Here is a 20,759-nt window from a genome sequence, read left to right on the forward strand (position 1 = left end):
AGACCAGCACCATGGTTTGCAAGCAGCTTTAGGAAGTAGCCTCATGGGATATATCATAAAAATCCAGATTACTTTCCACTCTCTACTAAGTATTTTCGATCCTTGGAATATATTCCATACTGTAAGACAATGTGACATGCATGATTGATAGTTTTTAACTCATTCAAACAATGAGTGACATCGCATATCTCTGTCACATGAATTCAGTCCTCCCTAAATGCTCCATCTGTATAGCCTCAGTCTTTCCCTCCATTCACCAGCTGAATCTTACTTCTGAGATAAAACAGATACTCATACCAAAGTAATACTACCCCAAAACAACAACAAAAAAAACCCCACCACAACAAAGCCCCACAAGTTTTTCATTCCATTATCTTTAGAAGATGACACTAATAAAATTATTATTTTGAAACATGCTCTTGACAATCAGCTTTATTCTGACTGTCATCTCAAAGATCCTCTCTCCTACTGGAATCTGCTATAGGAACGACTTCTTCAAATATGCATTTTTTTCAGTAGACAATATAAACAATTCATTCAGTTATTTAGTGACTTCTTATACCAAAGTAAATAGAACTATAGCTAGTGGCATATCATACTGAACCAATCCATGCTAACAATTTTCCTGGCATCCTGACAATTCTTACAGCTGAGAACATAAGATTTGGCACTTTGAATTAACTAAAGCATTTTCCAATGCTAAGTAGAACATCAGCATTACTGTTACTAGTCATTTTAGCCAAGCTTCTTGCTACCCTAGATTTATTGCAGGAGCCTTATTTGCAAGATTGCCATAATCAGACAAGAGGTATCAAGGGGGTTGAATGATTTGAAGTAAGAAGGGAAAAAATAAAAAAAAAAGGCCAAAAAAAAAAAAGGCCAGAGCTGGCTATGGAATCAATGCAGGAATTGGGTAACTTTACCTCTATGTTCTGTCCATTCCTCTGAAGCAGTACTATAGAAATGTTATGCAAGATCAAAACAGAGTTCTGAAAACTATGCACAAGCTATGTACAACTACAAAAAGACAAAAGCGTCCACTTAGCCATGACTATACAGCCAGCTTCCCAATATTCAGATTAGAGAGAGATGCCTCAAATACTGGTATTGGAGAGCGCAGGTGTGGCGAAGAACGCCAAAAAGTTGACTGCTTGCAGAAGTCAATCCATCTTCCAAAAGTATTTAGGCAGTGAACCTCTTACACCAACTCTCCACTCAGTATCCCACTTGAGATTATGAGTTTAAACAGAGTATCTGCTGGCTTTAGAGAAGTATCTTAGTCTGTGAAAGATGAATACCACTGATAAGACTGTCGAAATACAAACTATCAGATGAAAAGCAACTGACTAGTGGACTAATTAACAGCAAGGAATAGAGTTATGCAAAGCCTCCAAACTCCAGGCAGAGGTATCAATTACATTTACATGTTACAGATCACCTTCCTGACAAAGTGCAAACTGGAAAGAGGAAGTCACCTTGAAGGATTCAGCATCTTAAAGCACATTTGCAATGGAGACAGTGGGGCTATCTGCTTGGTTCATTGGAGTAATTTAAAATGTGCACTAATACTTGAAGTGTTTCTATGACAATTAAGCACCCAGCTAAAGTGGCTGAGATAAGCCTTTGACAATTCTAGTTAAGAAACACTAAGCAATTAAGAGAGATATCCAAACACTAACCTTGAATTCCACCTAGGTTGAATTTTCTCCTGCAACTTCCATCTTTCAAGATTATAACTGAAAGCACTAGAAAAGTCAGTACTGCTACATAAACCACAATTAATTCTAAACACAAAACCTGTATTTTGTGTTCAAGCCAACAGTGAGTAGATGAACCCAAAAAGCAACAACAGTCTGCAGAAATACTGGCTTAATTTTATTAGATTTGGCTCAGCACTGCTACTACTGGATCCAAACTGTCTCCTGCAGAACAATTCAAGTAACAGCAACAAGAACAATTGCTCTACAGAAGTGCATTACAGATCAGATGTGGTATCATTCCCAAACCCAGATCACGTTTTTGCATGGTGCTATATTATGCTATAACAAATCTTCTCAAAACCTAATATTAAGCAAGCTTTACATGTTACCATCTTACATACAGCAGAACAAGAACTAACAATGACTGCAGATGAAGCTGAACTGACTTCAGGCAGAACAGAAGCCTCTGTGCTGAGCCACCCAGTGCTTCCCATTGCAGGAACACGTGTCCAAGGTCGTTCTGTACAGCAACCATTTATTAATTGTGGTTCTGTTTCAGGCAAAACTGGTTGCACCATTACTAGAGACAAACTGACTTTTGAAACATTAAAGCCAGATTTTCTGTAATGCTGTGCCATGCCATACCAACTCTAACACACCTGAACTATTTTGGACCTACAGCATGGTTATCCCACAGTCCAGCTAATCTGGCGACATAGAATTGTGAGTTGACATTACACATGGATGGGCAATATGGATGACAAAAATCTTGCACACTATAAATTATGAAATTATATAACCTGACATAAAGCATGCTGCACAATAAGACAGATTTCTTCTAGGCTTTCCCAGTGATCGAATATAACTGCTGCTTGAACTCCCTTATACAGCCCACAGAGTATGGGTTCAGAAGAAAAGCAAAGTATGAAATTTCAGGACCACCTACTTTTAAGATGAATCTTTAAGAAGAATTTTTAAGAAGAATCTTTTTTTTACTCTGCATGTACAATAAATTTTGACCTACTGTAAGGGTTTTTGCATTCAGATTGTAAATAAGCCTATCATGTACATCCACAGGTAAATTAAGATAGATAGCTAAAAACTCATACGTGTACCCAATTTTAATTTCTGGATGATCAAACCTGTTTTGTGTCAGCAAGGCAAACTTCAGCCTGCAAAGCATTACTGGGTAGTCCTCTACTACAGTTATATATGCACATATGCTAACTGTAGCACATTTGCACAGCTCAAAGTATCCAGAGAATAAGAACAAAAAAGTCAAAATACACCATTTCTCTGGCTCAGTTAAATTTAAAAGTCAGACTAAAGCAGATATAGGAACTGAATGGCAGCTCTACTGCAGTTTCACATATTGAGGTTAACAAGCAGCAAGTAGGCTAGCTGACAAGGACATAATTGGCATTAAAGGTAAGAGCAGCACATCTAATTTCCAGCGCTACAGTCACTATCTCGAGAGTGTTTTGTTAACACTGAAGTATCAATGACTGTACAAATAGAATAGCTTACACCACTGTTTTTACTTTTAACATAGTCAAGAATCCTGTGGTGTGTTTGGTTACTTTCTCATGCATTATTCTGATAGGAGGCTTGGTCTCACCCAGTGTGATGTGTCCTGTTCAGTTTAATGGCAACTTGATTCCCCTTAAAGTAGAATAGAAAAAATATAAAAGGTTAGTTTTTATTATTATTTGTTACTATTGCCCTTCCTTACAGGCTCCCCCTTCAAACCCAATTTTTCAAGGGACACACTCTAACCCTAACTGCTTCAAAGCCCCGCAACCTGACAAGACAACAAAGAAAAGGCAACCATATGTTTAACACAGTCATCAAACTGATGTAGAACATCCATGCTTGCAGAAGTGAACACATTTAAATGCCTTGCTGGACCAAGGCCAACTCAGCACTTTGCAGGACTAAGCCCCAAAAGAGCAATAAGTCCGGAAAGAAGAATCAAATCCAGGCCTTCCATATGGTATAAAAGAGCATTAACTGACAACACGGTTGGCCTCTGTTTGGTCAAACTGTCATTTGTTTGGGTTTATTCACTGATGTATTGGCATGCTAAAGCAGGCTCAAGAAGGTCCTTGAACATGAGGAGCTCCAGAGACTTTTTGCTTAGTGGGTTAGAAACCAAAAGGTGAAAACAAAACTCAAATATCTCTCATCCTCATTTCCATATCTTAGTCCTCCAACCACTTAATTTTAATGCAAGTGCCAAAATCCTAGTTCTGCAGAGTATTTTGCCAAAAAACAAAATCCTTTCAGACAAAACAGAGTTAAGAGCTGATACCAAGGTTTTTGTTTGATTTTGAGGTGTTGCAGTACCTGGCTAAATGCAACTTGCAAGAACGTACTAAGTGTTCAAATGACTCACCAAGATTCACAGGCAACAACCAGAGCAAAGAATCTGTAGTTATAGCTGGGGAGTGGGATCTGCTTTTATTTTTACCAACCCAGAAAAACTCCTTACACGTTCTGCTCTCCTTCTCAGCCAGGATGGGAAGGCAGCCCTTTGTCAGGGTTAGCTTAGCCAGCAGCCTCTCTCACGCTGCCAGCTGCTTTTATACATAGAAGGTTGACTGAAGAGGTAGAGCAAAGCTTTGCATTATCGGCTCAAGTCCAGGAACTTAAAAGGAATAAAGTCTTTTCCCTCTTTGCACACTACAACAACCCAAGCAACTCCCTGGTGCAATGAACTACGCCCTTTTCCCCTTCCATCCTGTCCCCACGATGAAAAAGCATCTTTGCCAGGTTTTCTAACTGGCAGAAGCTTCCAGTCTGGACTCATCAAACAGGATTAATGCAGATATGCCCTGCACAAAGCTAAGATCCGCTCTTTTTAGTCATGATTTACTTGTATCTACGCATTTCTCCCACTCTTTCAAAACTACCTGTAACAATGATCAGGGCAATTTCCTTATAGTAATTCCTGTATATCTAGGAATAATGTTTTTAATTGTTCCATCATTTGGTGTCACGTGATCTCCCACAGACAACCAGACATATTACTGAAGGTATTGTGTGAGTGATAAAAATAAAATGGATAAAATCAAAAGAGGTGTATAAAGGAACAGACCAGGCAGAAGTAATCAAAGTTTTTTTCAGCCTCTCCTCCCCACACACCCCCTCCCAGCCTTCTCCCTGCAAAAACCCTGCAAATGTTTCAAGTTCCATGACTAAAGCCACAGTTGGCACCAGTGGCACTGGGATGGGACAATACCAGAGAGTTCAGTAAAGTAACAAGCAGCAGCTACCTAAAATTTTTTAGTTAGAAAAAGAGAGGCCCTCTCACCATGGATACCCACTCACCATCAATGGGAAGACTTACATGAATTCAATAAACGTAGAATTCATACAAGTTTTGGTATAACAGAATTCAACCAACAGCAGAACAACCAGCACAATGTCTCTGATGTAGCCAAGCCAAACAGAAATCAGGTGGACAAATCCATAAGGACCTGAACAGATTGCCTAAATCCTAAACCCTACCTCCTAATTCTGCTTGTAAATAAAAAAATAGAAAAATAAAAATCTGTGCCATTTATCCCAAATTCCCTTCCACCTCGTCTACTTAACCTGAGGTAAGAGTAGAACAAGCATTCCAAGCAGGGAGGCAGACACACACAAGGTTCCTCTTCACTCCAAAATTAGATTATTAAGACAACTATTTTAAACACAGTTTTATCAAGTTTACCACACCATTTTCTCATAGTAAGTACTTATGTAGTGCAAAACCCCTATCAGCTTTCTTCTTTGCTAACCCTAGTCTTTAAGGTTTGCTTTGTTCTAGTAAAATAATTTTCTAATGAGCTTGAATATCCAGAGAAGATGCATGATCCAGGACAGGTCTGAAACAGAACTAGCTTTTTGCTGCCATTTCGTAGTTCAAAGTAAAGTTGACTTTGCCAGTTAGAATTATTAAAAAGTTTTAAGCTTTTCCATTTTCTGATCACACTTACGCAGAGTTTCAATTTCTCTCTCCCTCCCAACATCCAAAAGGCAAAAATTATAATCATTGTTTTGTGTCAAGCAGCTCAGTTTGGATGCCTGCTGTGCTCTCATTGACACTTTTCCCACAGATGCTCCAGGCAGTGCAGAATTAAGATAGTGAAGTAATTGCTACCATACTTCTGCTTTTAGTTGTTGTCACTGCCCAATTCAAAAGAATTGGAAGCACAAAGCACGATCATCCATGGCTGACTGGGGAAGAAGAGCTACAGAAATAAAGGAGACAATAAAGCAAGAGGGAAGAAAAATTAGAGAGAAGTGCAGAGAAAAAGGATAGATGCAGATAAGCAAGGGCCACTTAACAGACTGGAGTTTGTCATCTCTCCCTCCAGTTCCAGTATCATTTCTGCAGAAGAGCATTTGGTTTATCAGAACAGAGTAAATGGAGGGAGATGGAAATAGCAGAGCTGAAGGAAACAAAACCAAGCTTTTTTTTTTTCCCCCTGGACAAAAAGGGATGGTAAGAAATAAAGAAAAACAAACATGGAAAACAAAAGATAGATTTATGTGATTCGCATTGATTAAAACACTAGTCAGCCTCTTTTTTACTGTACAGCAGTGTTAAAAAAACTCTTACCACCACCACTACCCATGCACATACCTACCAATACATATACAAGCCAATATACATTGCTATTAGGAGTTGAGCTGCTGCATGCTTAATAGAGAGGCAGATTTACTGAACAGATATTTCTGAATTCATGTTCAAACCCCACAAGTGCCATACCTAAAGCATATGAAGCCCTCAATATCTACACCTTGAACATGAAAATGACAATTTCAGATACACATATCTTGCTATTAAAAAAAAATGCTGAACAATTATATATGCATTAAATAAACCTTATGCCATTTATTTCCTTGATTCTTTATGTGCCAAAACATTAAAAAAAACCCAGAATAAAAAAAAAAAAAACAGACATGGGCCTACCTTACTATGCATCATTAAAATGCCAAGCACAGTAGGTTGTTAATTTTTCACTTGAAATAACTGCATAACTTGGTTGGGGAATCATTCAGTTCTAAAAACTCTGTAGCCATTTCATTTCACCTTTCATTATCTATCATCCACAAGTCAGAATCGTATATGCAGTTTAATGAAAAGTAAAGTGCACAAGTCCTTGAATCCCAGATACAGATGGGATGTGCTGTGAGTGATTTTTCTCACCGTAACTGATAAATAAGCAAAAAAAAAAACCACACCAAAAAACCCAAAATATTCAGAGATATTAGTGTAAGTATAGTAAGTCAGAGGTTACTTTTATCATATTGAAAACAAAATTTCTTCTTTCTATAAGCCCAAGATATATTTTCAATCTTTTATCATGTCTCCATGCTATGCATCATGACGATAGATGGTGACAGATGAATGGCAATAGAATGGTGATAGATTAAAAATAGTGACACTCAGGAGTACAAAAAGCTTTAAAGAGTGCTTTGAGTATAAACATTAAGTGTATGAGCAAGAAAATAATTGTCTATATGCCAACAGAAAAACACAGCACATCCCCAGGGACAGATTCTTTTTCTGTGAACACCCTCCTGCTATTAACTGTGCAGGAGTCAGGGTGAGGGAAGGATGCTGAGTCAAACTTCTGGTAAATAAAAGATTTAACCACAACAGATGCACGTTTACCTAATCGCTGTTCTCATGACTCACACAAAAGAGGTCTTTTGAAACTTCTTAACGTGTAGGTCCATTATTGATGGTTGCTTAAACAGTCTAGGAGATGGGAAATGTCCATACTTCTCTTCTTTAAAAAGAGGGCGATTGGAAGATCACAGATTGGGCTACTCTTTATATAAAATGCTAAACATCCCCCTGGGCAGCAATTTGGAGGCACAGAAGTTGTCACCTGGTCACTTATACAATTAACATCCTATCTTTGCACTCTCTCTTCAGGCTGTGAGCATGCTGAGGGTACGAAAGATTGTGGCATCATCTCACTCCTGACTTAGGTAAGTGGGAATCCCACTTGCAGGGATCAATTGTTCCAGCTACTTCCCCATAGATAACTTTTAGACAATTATTCTGTATCAGGAGATGTTTACTGCTTTTGCACAGTGCTACTACTGCACTCTAAAGAAGCTCAAGAAAGACCGTACACCATACAGGTTTAAAAAAAAAAAAAAAAAGACGTAAAAGAAATATCGTACAATACATAAATTCTGTAGTTTGATAGGAGAAGGGGTTTGGGGGGCCATGTCCTCCTCCAGAAGTATCCAGCACAGGGCTTGCCTCCATTAGATTCAATGCCCATATTGTTTCAGAACATTTAAGAACTTTTTTGGAAGCTAATGGTGACATGGTAAATGAAATGTACTGACAGAGCACATGCAAGCCCAGTTGTCTTATTATTAGTAAGATGCTAGACAATACATTCTGAAAAAAGAAGAACACAGTTAAAAATGTAGAACAGATGCACTTAGATGATATCCCCAGTTTGCATTTTAGAAGACAGATATAAAATACACCGCCCTGTACCAGTTCAGGTGATTTTCTGGTGTATATGTTTGTAAGACAATCATGCAACCAGTCAAAAGTAATTCCATTATAAGTGTATTGGATTTGCATGACAAGATTTTGGTAGCAGAGGAGCTACAGGGGTGGCTTCTGTAAGAAGCTGCTAGAAGCTTCCCTGATGTCCAACAGAGCCAATGCCAGCTGGCTCCAAGACAGACCTGCCGCTGGCCAAAGCCATGCCCATGAGCACAGTGGTAGCACATCTGGGTAACATTTGAGAAGGGGGGGGGGGGGGGGAAATCACAACAAAAAACAAACCTGCAGGAGAACAACTAGGAGAGAGGAGTGAGAGAAACAACTCTGCAAACACCAAGGTCAGTGAAGAAGGAGGGGGAGGAGGTGCTCCAGGCACCAGAGCAGAGATTCCCCTGTAGCCTGTAGTGAAGCCCCTGGTGAGGCAGGCTGTCCCGCTGCTGCCCATGCAGGGTAACAGTGGAGCAGGTATCCACCTGCAGCCCATGGAAGGTAATGGTGAAGCAGATATCCACCTGCAGCTCCTGGAGGACCCCACACTAGGGCAGCTGGATGCCCAATGAAGGCTGTAAACCTGTGGGAAGCCCGCACTGGAGCAGGCTCCTGATAGGACCTGTGGACCCATGGTGAGAAGCCCATGCTGGAACAGGTTTGCTGGCAGGGCTTGTGACCCCATGGGGGACCGACAGTGGTTCCTGAAGGACTGCACCCCATGGAAGGAACCCACACTGGAGCAGTTTGTGAGGAACTGCAGCCCATGGAAAGGACCCACATTGGAGAAGTTCATGGAGGACTGTCTCTAGTGAGAGGGACCCCACGCTGTGAATCGTCCTTCTCGTGAGGAAGAAGGAGTGGCAGAAACGTGTGATGAACTAACCACAACCCCCATTCCCCATCCCCCTGCACCGTTTGGAAGGAGGAGGTAGAGAAATTGGGAATGAAGTTGAGCCCAGAAAAAAGGGAGGGGTGGGGGAAAGGTGTTTTAAGATTTGGATTTTATTTCTCATTACCCTACTCTGGATTCTAATAGGCAATACATTAATTTAATTTCCTCAAGTCGAGTCTGTTTTGCCCAAGACAGTAATTGGTGAATGATCTCTCCCTGTCCTTATCTCAAACCCTCGAGCCTTTCATTACATTTTCTCTCCCCTGTCAAGTTGAGGAGGGGGAGTGATAGAGCAGCTTTGGCAGGCACCTGGCTTCCAGTCAGGGTCAAAGCAGACAAAGAGAAAAAAACATTCATAAAAGAGCATCAGTAATTCTGCTCAGGGTTTGTCAGGTTATTTTTTTGTCTGTTTTTTTTTTTTTTTTTCCCCTGCCAGTTTCAGGAAAAGTGAGAAGTTCTGAACAGGGTCATTCATGATACTGATTAAGCTGCTGCCTTGCCTTTCAAAAGTGCCAGACCAGTTTTTCTCGTTTCTTTTAAGCAAGCAATGCAATGGAACAATAGCTTCATCTCCCGAATTAACTATTCTTGGGCACCCAGCTCTAAGAAACTGGCTTACACTGTGCAAGCACTTTATTACTACTCTCCTACTTGTTTATATTTCTCAAAATGCAGCATATTATTCTCCTCAACTGTAGTTCCTTCCCACATGTTCATTCATCTTAGTTTGTCTCACTGAATTTCTTCAACTGTGTCTCATTAAACAGTCTGAATTTTTCTTTCCAGCTGCATGCTAGGTTGACTTTCAGTGAAATTAAGGTAGATTTACACCAATGAAAGGAAAACAGAATCCAGTCACACAGTCTTAAGATTTAAGAGACAACAAAGTTTTCTAGGCTATGAATTTTAATACTCAAAGATTAGCAATTCATCTTAATCTCAGTTCTATCCTTCTACGACAAAACAATTATTTAGAGTTCTTGATAGGATTTTTACTAAAAGAATAGCTCCAAAAGCTGGGGTGAGCCAGTAGAACAGTTCATAGTTCCCACAAGGATGAGGTACCATCCCTTGGCCCCATATCTCTAGCACATTTATTTTGTACTTCCTGTTCAGTTCACAAAGCAAGTCAGTTTACCAACAGCTCTAACAAGAGTCAAAACAGAAAAGAGTAAGCCCACATCACTGCAAACTGTGAATGGAGGGAGAAGCCAAGGGGTGGAGGGAGAGAGGGAGGCCGGGGGGCTGTGCAGCTTCCACCTTTGACAGAGACTCTATCAGCTCTGCTGCTCCTGGAACTATTCCCCAGTTTTTATTACCATAGTTGTATATTTAGAGCCAGCAAGTCAAATTCTGAAGATGTACAGCTGATCCCCTGTTACTGAGCCAGTAATTAATGATATGTTAGTTCTTCTGAAACAAGAATTCAAACTTATTAGTAGTAAACATTTCAAAATATCAGGAGACACTGGATTCCCAGTCTCACCTTATTCCAAACTGACCAAATGCAACAGAAATACTCCCTGGCCTGATAGCCACTGTGCCCCTGGTAAGGGACACAAACTGATTAAGGAGATGTATGGAAACATAACATAAAATGCCAGCAGAAGTGGATAAAAACTCATTTAGATGCACTGAACGTGAGCACTAGTCAAAACATTCCCAGAAATGAATCTCTTTTTGCAAATATATTAATAAAAATTCCTTGTTTTCTTAAAATAAACTTTTCACGTCCTTTCCTCCGCTGGAACTGCAAGAATTCTCATTTCTCAAAGACTGCTTTCCTGTTTTATTTTTCTAAGATTAAACCTCCAACTCTGCATTTGGCCAATGGCCATTCCAAGCTGAACATTACCCTTGGGGGCCAGCAGATTCTTTTGCATCTCACCCACCCCAGTATCTGTGCCTCTCCCTACCTGGACACAAAGAAAAATAATAGAGGATACAGCAACTTCCTCATCTATGCTATCCCACCCTCAAAGATCCTTGGTGCGAAGGGAACCAATTCCAGAATGCATCTACCATGACTCCAGTCAAAGGACTTTCAAACACGCTTTGCTGTGCAGCTAACAGTTTTGAAAGAGAAAACAGACTGATAATGTTACAGACTTAAAATAAGGGCAGAAGCAGGAAAGTTGTTCCTCTCAGGAATAATACTTTTTTGAACTGCTCCTGGGATCACAGCAAAATAAAGTCCCTGTCTTGACATTCATGAATAGCAAAAACTTATTAAGTTTCCAAGCTGTTTTCAGATGAGAAGTACTTCAATTACTTTGGCTTTTGAAAGTTTCCCCCCCTGTCATGACCTTCATGGGGCTTAGAACTGAAGGATTTCCTTGGTTATCAAGTCCCCCTCATCTGCTGTCATAATTTATAATCCTTCATAAATTGATCAAGCTCCAACTTTTTAACGTTCTCTTATATTCACTGAAGATACTATGACATTTCCAAAACAGTGAAATATCAGTGCACCCGTTTTTTTCCCTCCCAGTATCATGTTGTAGCCTACTTACTGGAACCACCCACAGAATCAGATAACTGTCAAGAGTGTTTTATGAGTCTGTTTTGTAAAAAAGAAAATAAATGATTAGATCATTAAAGACTGTACTGTAAGATAAATTTTAAAGTTACTGAATTCGGACGTAAAAGCTTCATTACCACAGCGTCTTCAAAAGATTCATTTTTTCAGTTGCAGCTGGTTGCTCAAGGGTATACCTAAACAATTATTTCATGAGGGTAAAACGAAAGCTCCTCTCCAGCACATCCTACAACAATCATATTCTGCTGCTGGTGTGCACAAAGAGTATTTTACATAGGCCACTTGAGAGTCTACAACATTTTACAGATCAGCAATGCAATTTCAGCACACAGGGAGAACAAACTCTCAACTGAAGCAAAGCTCATTAAGACTTAAAAACAACCAGCAAAACTAGGAATGATTAAATATCAACATCCTAAGATAGAATTGTGGAGTTGTGTTTTTTTTTTTTAAATAACGTTGTTATATGTCTTCGCAGTATAACTGGGTAGCCATTAAGTGTGAAGAACAGCTATGAAGTGAGAGAAAGGCTATTGAAGAAAATCAATATTAAGTGGTACTTACCAAGTTATTTTGTAATATCCCTTTTTATATCTGAAGGATCCCAAACAACTTCAGAAAGCAATCAGATTATAATTGTGCAGTGATTAAAACTGACAAACACTGCACTGTTCTGCACTGAAACAAAATATTTATACATTTCTTGCACTTTAAGTTCAGATGTTGATAAAGTAAGTCCCAGAGTAGTACCAATCAAGTCAATGAGTTACAGTACTTTTACCTACAAGAACACAGACTTTGAGTCAATGTTTCAATATTGATTCAGGTTAGCGTCTTTCTGCAGTACTGCAGTCAAAGATTTCCCCAATAGCAAAAGATTCACCCAAAAAAAAGTCATTCACGTATTGTCACACACTGCCTTTGTGCCACAGCTAGAATGCAGTGAAAGACTTTCCCTTCCTCTTGAATATAACGTTCCTGCTAGAAGAGAGGCAAAAAACCCCATGCATTTCATAAAACAGTTTCCATGCAAACTTCAAAAAAAAAAAGCTTCAAAACCTGGGACTGAAGTAGTCAGCCACACACCTTTGTAGTAAATGGAAATGGCCTACAATAAAACAGCCTGTGTGTAAGACACAGCGTTGCACTTTACTGGTAGGAAGAGGACACTTTCAAATTGAATCGACATAAGAAGAATATCACAGTAAATCATTTTGCAACTACATGCTAGTTCCAGCAACCAGTGCCTTTCAGGAACGCATCATATTTACTTAATCACTGCCACCTTCTCTTGGTTAAGATAAGCCACAGTTCATTTTAGTTACTAGAGACACGAAAGGAGGATGAGACAAGTATTCTGCTTAGCTTGCATTTTGTAAACTTGAGCACGCGTGTGGCAATGGAATCAATTAATTTACTACCCAGTCAATTTCTTCACTTTGAACCTCAAGCACTGCCAGCAAATCTTATTAATCTAATCTGGGTAGTAAAAAGGTTTCTCCAAAATTCCTTTTCAATAATGTTATACTTACAGTGTCCAAATCTTTTGTTTTAAAAGACTTGCAACAAAAATAATATTCAATGTAAATTTTACAACATTCAACTTAATATGAAACTAAGGCCACAAACACTGTTTTAAAAAGCCCAACAGTACAATTGAAGTAGATGATGTTGCTTTTTCATTAATCCAATTCTATTTCTAGCAAACCAGAGTTTAAAAAATTTATCCAGAATCCAGGGAGATAAATGACAGTGTAAATCATAGCCATGAAACATACACTAAAGCACAGAGTCCTTTAAAAAAATTAAAAGGAGTATATGATACGTGACTTAAACAGCTAAAATTTTGATCCTGCATTCTTCTCCCTCTGGATATCTCCTTTTCCCGTCTCTGTTCCTGCACAAGTGTTAATTTGTGACAAATTATAGAACTCATTGTTACAGGCCACAGCAGGTACCAAAAGTATACACAATTTTTAAAAGCAATAGTCAAATTCATGAAAGAAAAAAAAAATACACTGAACTTACAGAACAGAAAGACTATGGCTTTTGATTAAATAAGCCCATGGACAGCACATGGCCCGAGATACTGCTACACGCTTGGACTATGCACATATTTCGCCACCACTGGAAAACACCACTGTGCCGAGCTGATCTTTGACCCAGGCCAGTACAGATGCTCTTAAGCTCTCTTCCAGCCACAGGTGTGAGTGCAGCTGGTAGGATGCAACTCAAATCCGACCAACAGGAAAACATACTGCATCGCACGCAAGGCCCTCTCTGGTTTTAAAGCAAAACAGCATTTCTGAGACATGGCCACTGGGAACCCCAGCTTCTGTGCTTGGGCAGCACAACTTCCACCAGGCTCCTGCTGCCTTCTCACAAGAGCCATAAACCCATCAACTCCTGTTGTAGGAACACTTCAGCTTGAAAACCCTCACCAATCCCTACTGCCCCATATACAACAAATGCATCGAATATCGTTATCTCCATTGCTTGTCTGATTAATGAGAAGCTTGTCTGACAACAGCTACAGAAAGGAAGGTTTCCCTAGTGTTTTTATGATCAGCCCAACAGATTCTAGGACTGCAGAAACAAAACCAAAATCTAATGAATGAGTTTACATTTAGCCTTCCAATTCAATCAATCCTTGCAGGCCCCGATATTAACAGTATATCTTACTCCTCTCTCATTTATTCCAAGATTATATTTTGAAATAATAATAATGCACACTTTTAAACAATTTAATTAATCCACACTTGGAAAAATTAAGTCGGCTTTACCTGAAAACCCTCTTTGTTTTAAAAAATGTTGGGATGTAAAGAACAATGATACATGGGAAAACATCCTGTCAACTGAGAATTTGATCCTTAGAGATTTTGTTCTGTAGTTTTATTTTGTATTAGTGTAAATTTTTCCTTATAAGTTTACTGCCATTACCGTGGTGTTTTTTCCTTCAAAATAAACATAAAACCACTATGTTGATAATGCTCACTTTTATGATGAAAAACAGAATCACTTTTTTTTTCTGGTTTCCTTTTTGATTTTTTTTTTTTTTAAGACTATCATAAAGTCTGTTAATTTCTAATACTGAACTTACCAAATTTCCTTTCTTCAGAATGGTTACAAATTCCCTTAGGTTTCATAAGGCTGCTACCAAGTACAATTTACGCTAATTTAGTACTAAGGTGAAGCCAATTCTGGAAAGATACCTACTAACTATTTTTATTTCAATGGGACCAAGTTGAGAAAAACAGCTGTCACTATTATCAGAAAACTTGTCTTACTTTTCTATTTCATCATGCCAGTGGCTTCTCCTATCTACCATTACACATTGCTAGCTTCCCTGCACTGTGCTTAATTCTTCAGGGCAAAATATGCACTTGTCTAATTAGACTCAAGACACAAGCAATGACAAATAAGTCAAGATGGTTGGACTAAACATTCTTTATGACACACCCTGAAACTCTGCAATGAATAGCCCACATTATGTGACATATACGCAAGTTTTTTCCGTGTTTGTCTTGAGTGAGAAAGAGCAAGTGTCTTATGCATTACTAGAGCAATGTATAGACCTTTATACTACTCCAAACTGCCAGGCAGATGCATCCTTTATGGACCTATTCCTCAGCACCATAGTGAGAGCAAATTTGTACACTAGTATATAGTGATGAAAGATTAGAAATAAGAACTATTTAAATTATTTATAGCATATCATTGACTCCTAAAGAAGGCCATGCCAAGTAGCCTGCAACCAACCCAAGGAATCCTATGAAAGAGTAAGATCTAAATAATGTAAGAGCTCTTTTATATTAATATTAACATTTTGTGAAGCTCAAGGCAGTTTAAAAATTACTTACATCAGTAGAACAGGATCTTCCCCTATAATATTAATTTCAGAAAACTGATAGCAAGCAAGTTTTTACTGGATTGCTCCTAAGATCAAACTCACTGCTGAATGAAAAAGATACTTCCCTCCCCACAAGTCTGTCTTCACAGTTTTTCGACTTTTTTTTTTTTAAATTAGAACAAACTGAAAACCCTACACACCTTTCACCAGAGGAAAAAAAAAAAGCAAGCCACAACACAAAACCAAAAACCGAACAAACAAACAAAAAAAAAACACCCACAGGAAGAATACAGCTCAAAGGAAACATGATCCTAAGATCCTGCATACAAACTACATAACTTTAAAAAAGGGCTAATATCCATTTTGTGTCTTTATTCATTCTGAAATTCCAACCTGAATCTAGGAAGGCTTTCCTTAGAAAAGTTTAATTGAAAACAAAAACATATGGGAACATACTTATTTCAAATGTGTTAGTATTTTCTGATAAAAAAATATTATCAACTCTAGTCCCAACTGGTATCAAAGTCTTAATCACAGATAAACTTAAACTAGATACTCAAGCTCTCACATTATGAAATTAGAATTTTTTTTTCATGACTACTGTTAGCTAAAGCAGGGGAACTCAAACATACTAGTATAATGGATGACTTGAACTAACATGGAGTAGGAACTAGTGGCAACTAGAGAAAGACTTCACATCACTGTGTTGGTTCACGTCACTTTCCACTATCAGTGACTGTACGGCCTTTCCATTAGCACAACGAGATTTTAAGTCAGGGACAGAAGAAACAACTAATCAAAAGCTGTACACTGCTTTCGACAAAGTTACAGAATGAGATCGGACTATAATTTAAAGTAACAGTTGTTGTTCTTTTGCTTTCTATCAGGAGAAAGAAATAGACTTGCCTTTATTGTGTAAAATATTAACGTAATTAAATTCTAATGCTACAAACCATCTGAAGAACAACTCTTACCTACAGTAACTGATTGAGAAATAGTGACTTTGGCAATCAAAGCTGCTTCCATACAGCAACAGAATCATGGATAAGCTGTAGCTCAGTACATGTAAAAGCTGATACTCATTCAGTTTTGGATATAGTGCCATCTGTGTTGGGAACATGTCGTTCTTCCGGACAAACACCCTGCTAGCTGAGCTTCTGGACAAGGCCTGACATTCAGAAACATTTTAATGATTTGCATTTAATAAAACAGGTTTACACCACTGTTAGAGATGACAATTAATTCCTTCAGAGAATGAAGACAACAATATATTAAATACTTAACTTGTCAAGCATCAGTGTATCTACAGACCCTCAGTTTTCCAAAGATACATTGATATGATACTTTGGGAAATTGCAGGATATATTACAGAGAAACCAGATGCCTCCCCAACCATTACAAAGCAGCACAGGTTAATATGAGAAGAAGAATATCCTCACTTCCAACTTGACAAAACAGAAGTCACAGGTCAGCCTCAAGAACTGCAACAAACAGCATCAAGAAAGCAGTGGAAGAATTAATATGTAGCATTACAGAAGAGGGTAAGACCAGACACATGCTACACAAAGGCTGCTGAAAGACAGTGTTCGTTTTCACAAAGCAAGTGTTTGGAGTTTTAAAAATAACAAACAAGGCACAAGAGTTTACCCAATTGTTAATATTTATTAACAGCTATTCCTATTTTTCTCTAATCAGTTTCAAAGAAAAGCTACGTATATTAAAAAAACAGAACTAGTAATTATTGTAAAGTATCATTTCATATTTGTTCCCTGTCTAATGTTATTTGACTGGTATTAGTGGCCTACCTGATGTAACCAAGACAACTCTGGAAACCAAACATACTGACAAATTTCAAGCTTGTCTGTACTAATCCCAGTCTCATTTCACACCCACACATCAGGCTCCCTCCTACTAGCTCGCTTGGGCTTCTCTTATGCACACAACTTCCTTATATCAGTCTTGCAACTAACATCCACATCTCCTCCCCAAATGATGCCAACTCTTCTATGAAACATTCAAGTGATGAAGACCACACCGCCCTTCATGCTCTTTCATCAGCTCCTTTCGCAACCTGAGAATAAGCTTCTCTTGGGAAGGCGACTCATTAACTGTTTAGCGCTTTTCACCTTGTAGAACAGCTTATCTAATAAAAAAAGGCGCACGTATGATGTTGCATCAAGAACCAACTGATACTCATGCTCGTAGATCAGGTCAGGGAAGAGATTTATCTGAATTTTCATGTCAGCTGACTAGTTTCACTGCAGAGTAAGATGATTTAATGACAAACCAAAGTCTAGGAGCCTCTACCCCTTACTTAGTTTTTGTTGTAAAAGGATTTCTAAAGTTTCTGTGCTCAATTTTTAAACATAGATAAAGAAGATGAGTCTTTCCTCCTTCAACTCTTTCTGTATCGTGATCAAAGGGCTGGAGCACCTCTCCTATGAAGACAGGCTAAGAGAGCTGGGGTCGTTCAGCTTGGAGAAGAAAAGGCTTCGGGAAGACCTTATAGCAACCCTCCAGTACCTGAAGGGGGCCTACAAGGAAGCTGGGGAGGGGCTGTTTGCAAGGGCATGTAGCGATAGGATGAGGGGCAATTGTTTTAATCTAAAGCAGGGTAGGTTTAAATTAGACATTAGGAAGAAGTTCTTTACAGTGTGGGTGGTGAGACACTGGAACAGGTTGCCCAGAGAAGTGGTAGAGGCCCCATCCCTGGAGACATTCAAGGCCAGACTTGATGAGGCTCTGACCAATCTGATCTAGTTAAAGATGTCCCTTCTTATTGCCGGGGGGTTGGACTAGATGACCTTTAAAGGTCCCTTCCAACCCAACACATTCTATGATTCTATGAATTACCTATAATATGCACACACACCAACTTTACCTGCAATTAAAGCATGTCAAGAAGTCAGCATGGAAAAACTTGCTCTGGCAGCTGTTCCATTTGGTGGACAATCTAGATCTAAAGTTTCTTCAGCTGACACCTTTCAGCAGCATTCAGCTTTCCACTACAGACAAGGAAAGTCGGAGAAAGTAGAAAAATAAAAATTATCAGTCTCTATTACTAGAAAGTAACTGCCCAACACCTGAATGAGATTTGGCAGTTTAACAACTGGGGGAATAAAACAAGCCATCTTAAAGAGAACAAAAATCTCAAGTATACAAGAGAAGCAGCAACAAAGTGTATCCCACAGCATGAGACGTCCACACAGACAACATCAGAGCTTTCAGGCCTTACACCATCACCTTGGTGAGAAGCCCTTGAAAACACCAAGGCCATCATCAGCTATGAGCCCACACCACCAAAGAAGCAATCCACATTTCTCTTCCTTGCTGCCCTCTGTTCACTGCTGCAACACAAAAACCATTTGCATCCATGCTGCACCTCAAAAGCACTTGTGCATCACACACTGAATATGTTTGGGGCAATTAAAAAACTGTCCTGGCTAAAAAGTAAGGGGGGATGGGTGGGGGCAGGTGGGGAAAAATGACGCAAAAAAACATCAGAAGCAGAAAAATGATGTGACGCTGAATGCTATAGCTGGCTATGCTGCCAAAAAGTTGATTATAAAACTCAATTTTCAGACAGGAAATGCATCATAGCAACATCTTGTTAAACAAACTAAACACATGCAAAGGCAAAGGAGAAGGAAAAATCCACACCTTTCTGTCAACACTGTAGTCATTTATATTAAATTTATATTTGACATGTAACAAGGCTGCACACATACAAAAAAATGCAAGTATGAAAAGGGTGTCTATTCATTTATACAGTGCTTAGCATTCAAAATTGATTTTACAGACATCCTGCTAACCTGTCTGGCAGAAATTCCTCCAGACTACACAAATTAATTCAAAATAGGGAGGCTGTAAGTTTTTCTGTCTTATAAGCAAGAAGGCAAAATTCTGAAACAGTTTTCAGCATGCTGAAAGGAATCATGCAGAAGTTAAAAAGGTAAATACATGAAGGGAGAAAATAATTATTTTGCATAAAGATAATTTTTGGCCAAAACCTCATAGTTTAAACCAGGTTTTTAAACAGCTTTCCCATCAAAGTAGCGTGAACAAAACCACCTCAAAATTAAGAGCTTATTGGAAGACACCAGTTTATACATCACAAATATAACACAGTCACAGTACAGGCTGGACTAGATGATCCTTACCATTTTATGCTCCTGAATTTTAGGGATGATTATACCAAGTTCCTCCACAGAGGTAACTAGAAATCTCCTAATAGTCTTTTAGCATCATTTTCCTCCTCTATTAAAACAAACAGGTAGTTCTAAAAACTAGCCGATTTCCTCAAGTGAAATGATACCAGGGTGAATCTCTCTATCCTCCAGTTCATCTCTAAAACATTTCCTGCCAGTGCCTTTAATGCAGTCTTACTCCAGCCTGTACCTCTAAACAGCAGAAAATAAAATACATATATATAACACCAACATGGAACCAGAATAATCCAGGAAATGTTATAACCCAGGGTTAGGGCTTTTTTTTTTTAAAGTACCCTTTAAATAGTATGTGGCGATGTTTTATTATTTTTTTTAAATTCTACATGAGGAAAAAAGTTTGTTAGGTCTTTTTTTTTTCCTTTGACCACGGTTCAGAAAGGTACTACTTTGCATAGCTCACTAGAGATAAAAATCCGTAAGAGACTCAGGACAATTTCACATGCTTTTATCTGCCAACATTCTGTATGGCCTTTGTTACTACTAGCTGGCTTCCACAATTTGAGGATTGTGTACAGCATCACTGAAATAGTAAAATACTGTTCACATAATGCTAGTTCATTAACCATGATATTTTTAATATATTTTCTTATTACTCAAAATAATTCTGAGTGGGGACTCTAAAGGAAGGAGATTTCTCCATAATTTGTAATTAACACTAACTCTCCTCCTGTCTGCTTCATAGATCCACTGTGTTTTGTCATCAAAGTAAGATTATAAATTTGATTTGTTAAATACAGTCTTTCTATTTTTGTTTTGCTGCATCACTTATCTGTGTAAATTTACAAGTGGAGCCTATAATTCTGTTCTTGACCAAGCTGTCCTTTAGTTTAAATAATTATTTTCAGCATAGCTTAAAAACTACTGTCGTACACATAATAGATGAAGTCCTTGTGCTTGAGGTTTACAAGTTGATCAACCTGGCATTTTTCTTTTCTTTTAGCTGCATATGAAATAGTCAATCACAGGACTGACTATTCACGGGAGGGAAGGGAGGGAAGGGAGGTAGGGGAGAAATAGCCCCTACCCATA

The 20,759-nt window shown here is 38.6% G+C and overlaps 1 protein-coding gene across 3 annotated transcripts in view; it reads right to left on the minus strand.

Annotated features, from left to right (window-relative positions):
* Positions 1-20,759, minus strand: part of FHIP1A (FHF complex subunit HOOK interacting protein 1A) — a 94,268-nt gene that overhangs the window by 59,718 nt on the left and 13,791 nt on the right. The window contains exon 4 of one of the 3 annotated variants that reach the window (XM_054204023.1): positions 18,383-18,506. The exons of the other annotated variants lie outside the window; for them this stretch is intronic. The gene's annotated coding sequence lies outside the window, so the exon portion shown is untranslated. The remainder of the gene's footprint in view (positions 1-18,382; positions 18,507-20,759) is intronic. 3 annotated transcript variants of the gene reach the window in all.

This window comes from Rissa tridactyla, chromosome 5 (assembly GCF_028500815.1).
Source record: "Rissa tridactyla isolate bRisTri1 chromosome 5, bRisTri1.patW.cur.20221130, whole genome shotgun sequence".
In the NCBI taxonomy this organism is placed as follows: domain Eukaryota; kingdom Metazoa; phylum Chordata; class Aves; order Charadriiformes; family Laridae; genus Rissa; species Rissa tridactyla.